The following is a 13982-nucleotide window of genomic DNA, read 5'->3' as shown; positions in this document are numbered from 1 at the left end:
CTGCCATGACTTCAACACAAAGGTGAAACACATCCCCATCACAAGGGTAGTCTTTAAAAGCACAGTCATCCTGACAAATATCAGCTTCCCTAGGGTCCACAGGTTGTAAGTAGTTCTGGGCTCCGTACAGGTTGGGGAAAGCATACATCATTATTGGGAGACTGGGCGTTGTGGAATGGCCTTATTAGGTGGTAGTTCCATGCATAAAACACATGATCCAGCTCCTTCTAGAACAGAGAAAATAATGTTACTGAATGGAAAATGTGGGATTCCAACGAGCTTGCACATTAGTTGACACTGACTTGATACATTGCTTAAGAGAGGCTTAAAAGGTTGCTTACCTGGAGACAATATTATTGATACATAAAGTCGGTGATTCAAAAAAGGATACTCAAATGAAATCCCGAGTTTATTTGTACATGCACTGGAATAGACACAGTACAATGGCATGCTGACTCAGTCCAGACTACTCAACTAACTATATGAGAGAATATATTACTGCATTGTGTTTTGGAAACAAAACTGGATCAGAGATTTTTCCAGGAAAGTGTCTGCAAAGTCCCCATCTCCTCTGAGCTGGTCGAAATGGTCCATCCAAAACTGGCAACATTGGCTTCTCCAGTGCTGGGGCCCAAAGTGCCACAGTCTGTTCCAGCCTCATCACAAAGTGACGCAGAAATGTTTGCATCTCTGCAATATGGGTGTTTTCAATTCCATGATCAAGCCTCAATCTATGGGGGCATCCGTTACTGTCACACACAGCGTCCATGAAATACCCAGCGATGATCCTAGGGTCATTGTTTGTCTTCTAGCCTTCTAGCTATATCATTTGATGTAAAAACCTGTCGATGCATCCACTGATACATATTCCATAAGGTTGTAACTTGTCGTAACCATCCACGTGCCAAACATAATTTGGGCCAGGACCATTATATACTATCTTTCTCAGGCAGTTCCTTGCTCGCAGGTTGACATCCTCACCATCCAGAGCCACAGAAGTTGTCAGACAGTTTCCCTGTCGGTAACTATTCCGGCCATACAACATTTCTGGTGCATCCACCGGTAGCCATGTTGTCGACCTGATGTTTGAAGCTGCTGTCATAAGAAAGAGAGCACCTCTGCTTGATCTGTTTTGTTTTTAACCCGCCAGAGCCGATTCCTACTTAGAACTCTCTCTAGGGTCTGAAGACTTATTGTTATGTTGTGTGATTTCTCTAAAAACATCAAAATGTCATTGTTTGTGAATCCACGCCGGAAGTAGTCCTCAATGATATTGTCCATTGCCTATATAAGTAATTAAGAAAATTAGGTGCTTATCAAGGCCACCAATACACCCCAACCAATCAATGTAGAACAATAGACACGGGTAGTCTTGAAACTGGGACAAACTAGGAAACCCACTCCTCTAATGACACATTATTACACCACAATGTCAGCTAAGCCATGTAAAAGAATAACCCACTATCATAAAAGTTCCACAGATAACATATACAATGTATATTTATTGTCCAACACAGGACATGGACACACAGACACACAATGTGTAGCCTAATTGACTACAGGATGTCCTACCTTGAAGTTTATTGCTGTGCTGATCTCTGCAACACGAATAGATGGAAATCACCACAGAATGCTACAAATGAAGAAACATATCCTATATTTAAATTAGTTTGTTGAAATTTTGATATAGTATCTCAACATTTGTACTTGCATAGCTCAACATTGCCTTTTAAAATGTTGGGGGGGTGGCGGGAATTGGCTTCCATAATTACCTATCCAGTTTCTCTGAAGAGTACAAGCTACAGCTGCTTCATCAGCACATCCAGTTTACACCACTCAATATTTCACTATGTAACAATCAACAATAACCAGGTTTCCATCCAACCCCTTTATTCGAGTAAAGTATACACTAGTATACCAAACATTAGGAACACCTTGCCAATATTGTGTTGCACAACCCCCAAACCCCCCTCCCACCCTTGATTTGGCAAGACTTTAGGTTGAGTGCGTGCATGGGGAGGGCAATGAATGGACAAGCACACCTGAGGGACATCTTAACATCTACAACAAGTCTTAAGTGTACAAAACATTAGGAATAGCTTCGTAATATGTAGTTGCACCCCCTTTTGCCCTCAGAACAGCTTCAATTCGTCAGGGCATGGACTCTACAAGGTGTCAAAAGTGTTCCACAGGGATTCTGGCCCATTTAGACTCCAATGCTTCCCACAGTTGTGTCAAGTTGGCTGGATGTCCTTTGGGTGGTGGACCATTCTTGATAAACACGGGAAACTGTTGAGTGCGAAAAACCCAGCAGCATTGCAGTTCTTAACACAAACCGGTGTGCCTGGCACCTAATACCATATACCCCATTCAAAGGCACTTAAATATTTTGTCTTGCCCATTCACCCTCTGAATGGCACACATACACAATCAATGTCTCAATTGTCTCAAGGCTTAATCCTCCTTTAAACTGTCTTCTCCCCTTCATCTACACTGATTGAAGTGTATTTAACAAGTGACATCAATAAGGGATCATAGCTTTCACCTGGATTCACCTGGTCAGTATATGTCATGGAAAGAGCAGGTGTGCTTAATGTTTTGTATACTTAGTGTATGTCGGATAAAAAATGTCACAACAGGCCTGATGGAAACAGCACATTTGTCGGTAAACTTTCCAATGTCGACAAAACAAAACGTTAGACAAGGTGGGACCTTTTTGTGTCAGTAAAATAATTATGTGAGAAATGGCGGTGCGCAAATATTGATGTAGTAACCATCATATCGAAGTAAACTTGTAACGTTAGTCAAGCGATTACATTTTGTGTAGTCGTCCCACTACGACTCCGGATAGTATACAGTTTATTAGGTACATTTACGTCATTTAGCAGATGCTCTTATCCAGAGCGACTTACAGTTAGTGGGTGCATACATTATTTTTTTATTTTTCATACTGGCCCCCCGTGGGAATCGAACCCACAACCCTGGCTGCCATCCCCTCCCCTACCCTGGACGAATTGTGAGCCGCCAGGATCTCTAGAGGCACAGCTAGCACTGCGAAGCAGTGCCTTAGCCCACTGCGCCACTTGGGAGGTCAGATAAAATAAATTATGATAACCTTCACAGGGTGGTGAAAGTGCAGGGTGATGAGCTTTGATGCTCTTTTCCAATAAATGTCGAGGGTCTTACTCTGGTGACATAATGATTTATGCTTGGCTGCCGTTTGACAAATAAAAATAATCTCGCTTTATCCCTATCTCATCATGTTGGCTGGCCTAACTGCACTGTATCTGCGAGCCGGGCGAGATGTTGGCTAGAGTGAACTTGCAAAAACCAGAGTGGGCACATTTGCTATGTAACGGCAAAACTATTAGTGGAGTTGAAAATGCAATGGAAAAACATTGAACTTCAGATTTTTATTCAGTACATGAAAATGGAAACGATAAAGTACCATTTATGTACACTCTGTCATCACACACTTATTTTTATCTGCAACAAGTCAGTCTTTATGCGGATTTGAGAATATTCACATGAAAGTCTCTCGCCAATTGGATTAAAACCTAACTATTATTGAGAGCTGTATTTGTATGTTGAATTTGTGGACATTTTTATGAGTAGTAACACATATTTAGACACCCAGTCTACCTCTCAGCATACAGAACCACATATTAATATGACATGCCGTACGAAGCCAAAACCTAATGGTTTAGCATTCACCACTAAACCCTAACTATTATTGAGAGCTGTATTTGTATGTTGAATTTGTGGACATTTTTATGAGTAGTAACACATATTTAGACACCCAGTCTACCTCTCAGCATACAGAACCACATATTAATATGACATGCCGTACTGAAGCCAAAACCTGATGGTTTAGCATTCACCACTAAAACCTAACTATTATTGAGAGCTGTATTTGTATGTTGAATTTGTGGACATTTTTATGAGTAGTAACACATATTTAGACACCCAGTCTACCTCTCAGCATACAGAACCACATATTAATATGACATGCCGTACTGAAGCCAAAACCTGATGGTTTAGCATTCACCACTAAACCCTAACTATTATTGAGAGCTGTATTTGTATGTTGAATTTGTGGACATTTTTATGAGTAGTAACACATATTTAGACACCCAGTCTACCTCTCAGCATACAGAACCACATATTAATATGACATGCCGTACGAAGCCAAAACCTGATGGTTTAGCATTCACCACTAAAACCTAACTATTATTGAGAGCTGTATTTGTATGTTGAATTTGTGGACATTTTTATGAGTAGTAACACATATTTAGACACCCAGTCTACCTCTCAGCATACAGAACCACATATTAATATGACATGCCGTACGAAGCCAAAACCTGATGGTTTAGCATTCACCACTAATTTACAGCTTTCCAACTTTTACATACATAAATCAGCTAGCCTGCCGGGACACCATGTTGTCTTTCAAGAAACTGGTGGACATGGCCATCCGTTTGGACAACCTGCTGGCAGCCAGAGGACGTCCTGGTAGGGGTCTGCCCGGTTCCACCCCGGACGACTCGGATCCCGAGCTGATGGAGCTGGGTGGAGCCGCCATCCAAGAGAGCGGAGGATGAGAAACAGCGCCGGAGAAGATGGCTGCCGTTTTACAGCCCTCTAACCAATTGTACTATTATGTGTGTTTTTCCGCGTTATTTGTAATTTATTTTGTACATAATGTTTCTGCCATCGTCTCTTATAACCAAAAAGAGCTTCTGGATATCAGGACAGCGATTACTCACCTCGTATTGGATGAAGATTTTTTCTTCAACGAGGCGGCCGCGAAGGATATCCTACAGACACCCGACAAGGCCCAAATCCCCGTCATTCGCATGAGGAAGAGACGGAGATATCGTGGACGTAGGTCGGGGTGCCTTGTAAGGATCCGACGGCGAGCGAGTCCCATCAATCCTATTAGCCAATCTTCAATCATTGGAGAACAAATTGGATGACCTAAGATTACGGTTATCCTACCAACGGGACATTAAAAACTGTAATATCTTATTTTTTCACCGAGTCGTGGCTGAACGACGACATGGATAACATACAGCTAGCGGGCTATACGCTACATCGGCAGGATAGAACGGCTGACTCCGATAAGACAAGGGGTGGCGGTCTGTGTATATTTGTAAACAAAAGCTGGTGCACAAAATCAAATACTAAGGAAGTCTTGAGGTTTTGCTCGCCTGAGGTAGAGTATCTTATGATAAGCTGTAGACCACACTATTTACCAAGAGAGTTTTCATCTATATTTTTCATAGCTGTCTATTTACCACCACAAACCAATGCTGGCATTAAGATTGCACTGAATGAGCTGTATAAGGCCATAAGTCAACAGGAAAACGCTCATCCAGATGCAGCGCTCCTAGTGGCCGGGGACTTTAATGCAGGGAAACTTAAATCCGTTCTACCTCATTTCTACCAGCATGTTAAATGTGCAACCAGAGGAAAAAAAACTCTAGACCACCTTTACTCCACACACAGAGGCGCATACAAAGCTCTCCCTCGCCCTCCATTTGGCAAATCTGACCATAACTCTATCCTCCTGATTCCTGCTTATAAGCAAAAACTAAAGCAGGAAGCACCAGTGAAAGTGGTCAGATGACGCAGATGCTAAGCTACAGGACTGTTTTGCTAGCACAGACTGGAACATGTTCCGGGATTCTTCAGATAGCATTGAGGAGTACACCACATCAGTCACTGGCTTCATCAATAAGTGCATCGATGATGTCGTCCCCACAGTGACCGTACGTACATACCCCAACCAGAAGCCATGGATTACAGGAAACATCCGCACTGAGCTAAAGGGTAGAGCTGCCGCTTTCAAGGAGCGGGACTCTAACCCGGACGCTTATAGGAAATCCCGCTATGCCCTCCGACGAACAATCAAACAGGCAAAGAGTCAATACAGGACTAAGATTGAATCGTACTACACTGGCTCTGACGCTTGTCGGATGTGGCAGGGCTTGAAAATTATTACAGACTACAAAGGGAAGCACAGCCGTGAGCTGCCCAGTGACACAAGACTTCCAGACGAGCTAAACCACTTCTATGCTCGCTTCGAGGCAATCAACACTGAAGCATGCATGAGAGCACCAGCTGTTCCGGATGACTATGTGATCACGCTCTCCGTAGCCGATGTGAGTAAGACTTTTAAGCAGGTCAACATTCACAAGGCCGCAGGGCCAGACGGATTACCAGGACGTGTACTCCGAGCATGTGCTGACCAACTGGCAAGGGTCTTCACTGACATTTTCAACATGTCCCTGACTGAGTCTGTAATACCAACATGTTTCAAGCAGATCACCATAGTCCCCGTGCCCAAGGACTCTAAGATAACCTGCCTAAATGACTACATACCCGTAGCACTGACGTCTGTAGCCATGAAGTGCTTTGAAAGGCTGGTCATGGCTCACATCAACAGCATTATCCCAGAAACCCTAGACCCACTCCAATTTGCATACCGCCCCAACAGATCCACAGATGATGCAATCTCTATTGCACTCCACACTGCCCTTTCCCACCTGGACAAGAGGAACACCTACGTGAGAATGCTATTCATTGACTACAGCTCAGCATTCAACACCATAGTGCCCTCAAAGCTCATCACTAAGCTAAGGATCCTGGGACTAAACACCTCCCTCTGCAACTGGATCCTGGACTTCCTGACGGGCCGCCCCAGGTGGTAAGGGTAGGTAACAACACATCTGCCACACTGATCCTCAACACGGGGGGCCCCTCAGGGGTGCGTGCTCAGTCCCCTCCTGTACTCCCTGTTCACCCATGACTGCATGGCCAGGCACGACTCCAACACCTTCATTAAGTTTGCCGACGACACAACAGTGGTAGGCCTGATCACCGACAACGATGAAACAGCCTATAGGGAGGAGGTCAGAGACCTGGCCGTGTGGTGCCAGGATAACAACCTCTCCCTCAACGTGACCAAGACAAAGGAGATGATTGTGGACTACAGGAAAAAAAAGAGGACTGAGCACGCCCCCATTCTCATCGACGGGGCTGTAGTGGAACAGGTTGAGAGCTTCAAGTTCCTTGGTGTTCACATCACCAACGAACTATCATGGTCCAAACACACCAAGACAGTCGTGAAGAGGGCACGACAAAGCCTATTCCCCCTCAGGAGACTGAAAAGATTTGGCATGGGTCCTCAGATCCTCAAAAAATTCTACAGCTGCACCATCGAGAGCATCCTGACTGGTTGCATCACCGCCTGGTATGGCAACTGCTTGGCCTCCGACCGCAAGGCACTACAGAGGGTAGTGCGTACGGCCCAGTACATCACTGGGGCCAAGCTTCCTGCCATCCAGGACCTCTATACCAGGTGGTGTCAGTGGAAGGCCCTCAAAATTGTCAAAGACTCCAGCCACCCTAGTCATAGACTGTTCTCTCTACTACCGCACGGCAAGCGGTACCGGAGTGCCAAGTCTAGGTCCAAAAGACTTCTCAACAGCTTCTACCCCCAAGCCATAAGACTCCTGAACAGCTAATCATGGCTACCCAGACTATTTGCACTGCCCCCCCACCCCATTCTTTTACGCTGCTGCTACTCTGTTAATTATTTATGCATAGTCACTTTAACTCTACCCACATGTACATATTACTTCAACTACCTCAACTAGCCAGTGCCCCCGCACATTGACTCTGCACCGGTACCCCCCTGTATATATAGCCTCCCTACTGTTATTTTATTTTACTTCTGCTCTTTTTTTCTCAACACTTTTTTTGTTGTTGTTTTATTTTTACTTTTTTGTTAAAAATAAATGCACTGTTGGTTAAGGGCTGTAAGTAAGCATTTCACTGTAATGTCTGCACCTGTTGTATTCGGCGCATGTGGCCAATACATTTTGATTTGATTTGATTTGATTTGACAGCGACAGTGCCACTCTGGTGGCACGAAGGGACAGTACACCAGACGTCGTAGTCAACGCTCTTTTGGTCCTGGAGGTGGCAGGCAGGGCACTCTTGCATCACCCCAGGTATTGAACACCCACACTCGTTCAGAGCCCTCTGCTGCGCACTGTACCCTACCTATCCACTTTCCCGATCACATGGTAGTTCCCCAGTGTAAGGCAATAGTCGATTCAGGCGCAGCTGGGAACTTTATGGACAGGGCATTCTCACGCCGTCAAGGCATTTAATTGGTTCTCCTATCCATTCCATTCCCCATCAGAGCACTTGATAGTCGACCATTAAGGTCCGGGTTTGTAAAGGAAGTCACTGTACCAGTCACCATGATCACCCAGGAGACTCATTGTGAGCAGGTTACTTTTTCGATTATTGAGTCTCCTGCTTTCCCTGTGGTATTAGGTATCTCTTGGCTAGCACTCCACAACCCCACCTTCTCATGGCCGCAGAGGGTTCTCACGGGGTGGTCGCGAGAGTGTCAGGGTAGGTGTCTAGGTGTTTCCATTGGTGCAACCACGGTGGAAAGTCCAGACGGTACCTCCACCGTGGCCATTCCCCCGAATACTATGATCTGGCGCACGCATTTTCTAAGACACAGGCGACAAAATTACCACCTCATCGGGCGGGGGATTGCGCGATAAACCTTCGGATAGACGCTGTACCTCCCAGGAGTCATGTGTACCCCCTGTCGCAGGCTGAAACTGAGGTTATGGAAACATACGTCACCGAGTCCCTGGGCCAGAGGTATATACGTCCCTTCACTTCACCCGCCTCCTCGAGTTTCTTCTTTGTGAAGAAGAAAGACGGCGGTCTGCGCCCGTGCATTGATTATCTATCACTGAACAAGGAGAGTATAAGTTTTAGTTATCCTCTCCCCCTCATTCCTTCAGTGATTTAGTCAATGCATGGGGCGCGCTTCTTCACCAAATTAGATCTCAGGAGTGCATACATCCTGATGCGTGTTCGGGAGGGGATGAGTGGAAGACAGCATTCAGCACAACCACGGGGCATTATGAATACCTGGTGATGCCCTACGGTTTGATGAATGCTCCATCCGTCTTCCAGTCCTTTGTGAACGAGGTGTTTCGGGACATGCTTGGTCGCGGTGTGGTGGTCTACATCGATGACATCCTGGTGTATTCTGCTACGCGTGCCGAGCATGTGTCCCTGGTTCGCAAAGTGCTGGCCCGACTGTTGGAAAATGACCTTTATGCCAAGGCAGAGAAGTGTATGTTTTTCCAGCAGTCCGTCTCCTTCCTTGGATACCGCATTACCACCTCAGGTGTGGAGATGGAGGGAGATCGCATTTCAGCCGTGCGTAATTGGCCGACTCCAACCACGGTAAAGGAGGTGCAGCGCTTCATTTACTTCGCCAACTACTATCAGAGGTTTATCCGGGGCTTTGGCAAGGTCGTAGCTCCCATTACATCCCTGTTGAAGGGTGGGCCGTCCCTGTTCCGCTGGTCTGCTGAGGCTGACCTGGCCTTCCGCAAACTGCGGGGTCTGTTCACCTCAGCCCCGGTACTGGCCCACCCATCCTAGTGGAGGTGGATGCGTCCGAGGTAGGGATAGGTGCTGTCCTGTCTCAACGCTCGGGCATGCCACCCAAGCTCCGCCCATGTGCCTTCTTCTCAAAGAAGCTCAGCCCGGCGGAGCAGAACTACGACTTTGGTGATCGGGAGCTATTGGCTGTTGTTCGAGCTTTGACCGTGTGGAGGCATTGGCTCGAAGGGGCGAAACACCCTTTCCTCGTCTGGACGGACCACCGTAACCTGGAGTACATCCGGGCAGCGAGGAGGCTGAATCCTCGCCAGGCCAGGTTGGCCCTATTTTTCACCCCGTTTGATTTTACACTGTCATACATTCCGGGTACGAAGAACGTGAAGGCAGACGCACTGTCCCGGCTGTATGACACAGAGGAGAGGCCCAGAGACAACACTCACATACTCCCGACCTCCTGCATTGTGGCGCTGGTAGTATGGGCGATGGACGCGGATAAAGAGCAGGCATTACGCACAGATCCATCTCCACCTCAGTGTCCAGCTGGGCTGCGGTATGTGCCTGCTCTTATCCATGATCATCTGATCTTCTGGGCACACATGTCACCCTCCTCTGGTCACCCAGGTATCGGTCGTACAGTGCGCTGCCTGATCGGAAAGTACTGGTGGCCTACCATGGCTAAGGACGTGAGGGTGTACGTCTCCTCCTGCTCGGTGTGCGCCCAGAGTAAGGCACCTAGGCACCTCCCAGCGGGTAAGTTACAACCTTTACCAGTTCCACAACGACCATGGTCTCACCTTAGTGTTGATTTCTTGACTGATCTTCCCCTCTCCCAAGGTAACACCACCATCCTGGTCGTTGTGGACCGCTTTTCCAAGTCCTGCCGCCTCCTTCCTCTGCCCGGTCTCCCCACGGCCCTGCAGACTGCGGAAGCCCTGTTTACTCACGTCTTCCGGCACTACGGGGTGCCAGAGGATATAGTGTTCGACCGAGGTCCCCAGTTCACGTCCAAGGTTTGGAAGGCGTTCATGGAACGTCTGGGGGTCTCAGTCAGCCTGACCTCTGTGTTCCACCCCGAGTCAAATGGGCAGGTGGAACGGGTAAATCAGGATGTGGGTAGGTTCCTGCGGTCCTACTGCCAGGACCAGCCGGGGGAGTGTTCGGTGTTCTTGCCATGGGCAGAATATGCCCAGAAATCTCTCTGCTACTCCTCTACTAACCTAACGCCAGTCCAATGTGTTTTAGGTTACCAACCGGTTCTGGCACCGTGGCACCAGAGCCAGACCGAGGCTCCTGCGTTGGATGACTGGTTTCGGCGTGCGGAGGAGACGTGGGATGCTGCCCCCTGATTACCGTATTAACCCCTCGTTTCATATGTCTCTCCTCAGGCCGGTGGTGGTTGGTCCGCTCCAGGAGTCTGAGGTGCGGGAGGTTCCTGCACCTCCTCTGGACATCGAGGGGGCCCCGGCGTACTCTGTCCGTTCCATCCTGGATTCGAGGCGTCGGGTGGGGGGCCTTCAGTACCTCGTGGAGTGGGAGGGGTACGGTCCGGAGGAACGGTGCTGGGTCCCGGTGAGGGATATCGATATCCTCGATCCCTCCCTGTTGCGGGATTTCCACCGTCGCCATCCGGCTCGCCCTGCTCCGCGTTCTCCTGGCCATCCCCGAGGCCGGGGTCGGCGCACTGCTGGAGCTGCGCTTCAAGGGGGGGTACTGTCACGACTTCCGCCGAGGCTGCCTCCCCTCCTTGTTCGGGCAGGCTTCGGCGTTCGTCGTCACCGGCTTACTAGCCACTGCCGCTCCATATATCATCATTCAATTTGTTTTGTCTTGTTTATTCCACACACCTGGTTCTTATCCCCTCATTAGTCCATGTATAAGTGTTCCCTCTGCCCCCCTTGTCCTTGTGGGTGATTGTTGTTTCGTGAGAGTAGTGTAGCTCGGTGGAGCTACTCGTACATTGTTATTGCCAGGGTAGATATTTCCCCTGTTCCTGTTATTGTTGGAGTTACCGTTACCTTGTATTGCCAGGGTAGATTTTCCCCTGTGCCTGTTTCGTTTGTCGCTATCCAGTGCTATTTGTGTACGACGGAATAAACTCTGCATTCGGTGATTACCCTCCTGCGCCTGACTCCTTCTATCACACTCATCACACATGCAGTACAGTGTACAGTCAGAAAGCAGTTTAGTAGCTATACTGGTGGGCCCCAGTGCCAATAAATTAATAAAACCAAAAGCTTACCTTGACTTGGAAGAGTTCCAGTGTTGGATAGAGAGCATCCCTCTCTGTTTGAGACAGGTGTTTGAGTAGGCTAAACTAGCTAGCTGCATTCGCAAGTGAAAGTGAAAGTTAAAAATTCAACCAAATATAGCTATCTCTCTCACTCTCGCTCTCGCTCTCTCTCTCGCTCTATCTCTTGCTTCTCCTTAATTTTTGAAGAAATGAATTTGTTCAAAACTGTTCAACTATTGTCTTTCTCTCTGTGTCAACTACTCACCACATTATATGCACTGCAGTGTTAGCTAGCTGTAGCTTATGCTTTCAGTACTAGATTCATTCTCTGATCTTTTGATAGGGCGGACAACATGTCAGTTCATGCTGCAAGAGCTCTGATAGGTTGGAGGATGTCCTCCGGAAGTTGTCATTATTACTGTGTAAGTCTATGGAAGAGGGTGAGAACCATGAGCCTCATAGGTTTGTATTGAAGTCAATGTACCCAGAGGAGGACAGAAGACAACTGTCCTCCGGCTACACCTTGGTGCTAACCTACAGAGTGCTGCTGAGGCTACTGTAGACCTTCTTTGCAAAACAGTGTGTTTGAATCAATTATTTGGTGACGTGAATATATTTAGTATAGTCTTATCTTATCTTTTTAATGTTTCACTATTTTTATTTTTATGAAATTCACTGAGGAGGATGGTCCTCCCCTTCCTCCTCCGAGGAGCCTCCACTGGACTGTGGTGTGTGTATGAATGTGTGTACGGGTGTGTTTGAGGTAGATTATTACATGAGGCCCCACAAAGCTAGTTTCGTAGCCCACTACTATTGTAAAGGGTCTTCCAGAAATCCATGTCTGTATTTGAACCATTATTATCTCCTGTCTCTTTTACAACAGGTATTAAAAAGGACAGTACATTTCTGGCCAAACCAAGGACCAAAACATACTGTATCTGGCAATTGTGACACAGCAGTTTATATTTTAATATACACAGTGGTGTAGGGCAGTTTCGTGGTGCCCCGCCGCAAGGTCAATGCATAAATGTTTGCCTATATTTGCAGTTCAAGCCGATGTCAATATTCTGCATGAAACAGAACCAGCTGTATGTATCATGTTGCAGCAGAAGCAGCAAACTCTGTCTGTGTATGTTCCAAATGGCACCATATTCCTTTTGTAGTGCACTACTTTTGACCATGACACATAGGGCTCTAGTCAAAAGTAGTGCACTATATGGGAATAGTGCTATTTGTCTTGTCAAATAGTGCTATTTGTCTTGCACGCCAGTCCCCAAGGCCATGCCTTGCAGCTGAAAACCAGTGGAGTTACAGTGGGGAAAAAAAGTATTTAGTCAGCCACCAATTGTGCAAGTTCTCCCACTTAAAAAGATGAGAGAGGCCTGTAATTTTCATCATAGGTACACGTCAACTATGACAGACAAAATGAGGAAAAAAAATCCAGAAAATCACATTGTAGGATTTTTAATGAATTTATTTGCAAATTATGGTGGAAAATAAGTATTTGGTCAATAACAAAAGTTACTCAATACTTTGTTATATACCCTTTGTTGGCAATGACACAGATCAAACGTTTTCTGTAAGTCTTCACAAGGTTTTCACACACTGTTGCTGGTATTTTGGCCCATTCCTCCATGCAGATCTCCTCTAGAGCAGTGATGTTTTGGGGCTGTCGCTGGGCAACACGGACTTTCAATTCCCTCCAAAGATTTTCTATGGGGTTGAGATCTGGAGACTGGCTAGGCCACTCCAGGACCTTGAAATGCTTCTTACGAAGCCACTCCTTCGTTGCCCGGGCGGTGTTTGGGATCATTGTCATGCTGAAAGACCCAGCCACGTTTCATCTTCAATGCCCTTGCTGATGGAAGGAGGTTTTCACTCAAAATCTCACGATACATGGCCCCATTCATTATTTCCTTTACACGGATCAGTCGTCCTGGTCCCTTTGCAGAAAAACTGCCCCAAAGCATGATGTTTCCACCCCCATGCTTCACAGTAGGTATGGTGTTCTTTGGATGCAACTGAGCATTCTTTGTCCTCCAAACACGACGAGTTGAGTTTTTACCAAAAAGTTCTATTTTGGTTTCATCTGACATTCTCCCAATCCTCTTCTGGATCATCCAAATGCACTCTAGCAAACTTCAGACGGGCCTGGACATGTACTGGCTTAAGCAGGGGTACACGTCTGGCACTGCAGGATTTGAGTCCCTGGCGGCGTAGTGTGTTACTGATGGTAGGATTTGTTGCTTTGGTCCCAGCTCTCTGCAGGTCATTCACTAGGTCCCCCCGTGTGGTTCTGGGA

Source organism: Coregonus clupeaformis, chromosome 3 (genome assembly GCF_020615455.1).
Source record: "Coregonus clupeaformis isolate EN_2021a chromosome 3, ASM2061545v1, whole genome shotgun sequence".
NCBI lineage: Eukaryota > Metazoa > Chordata > Actinopteri > Salmoniformes > Salmonidae > Coregonus > Coregonus clupeaformis.
This window is presented reverse-complemented; position numbering follows the sequence as displayed.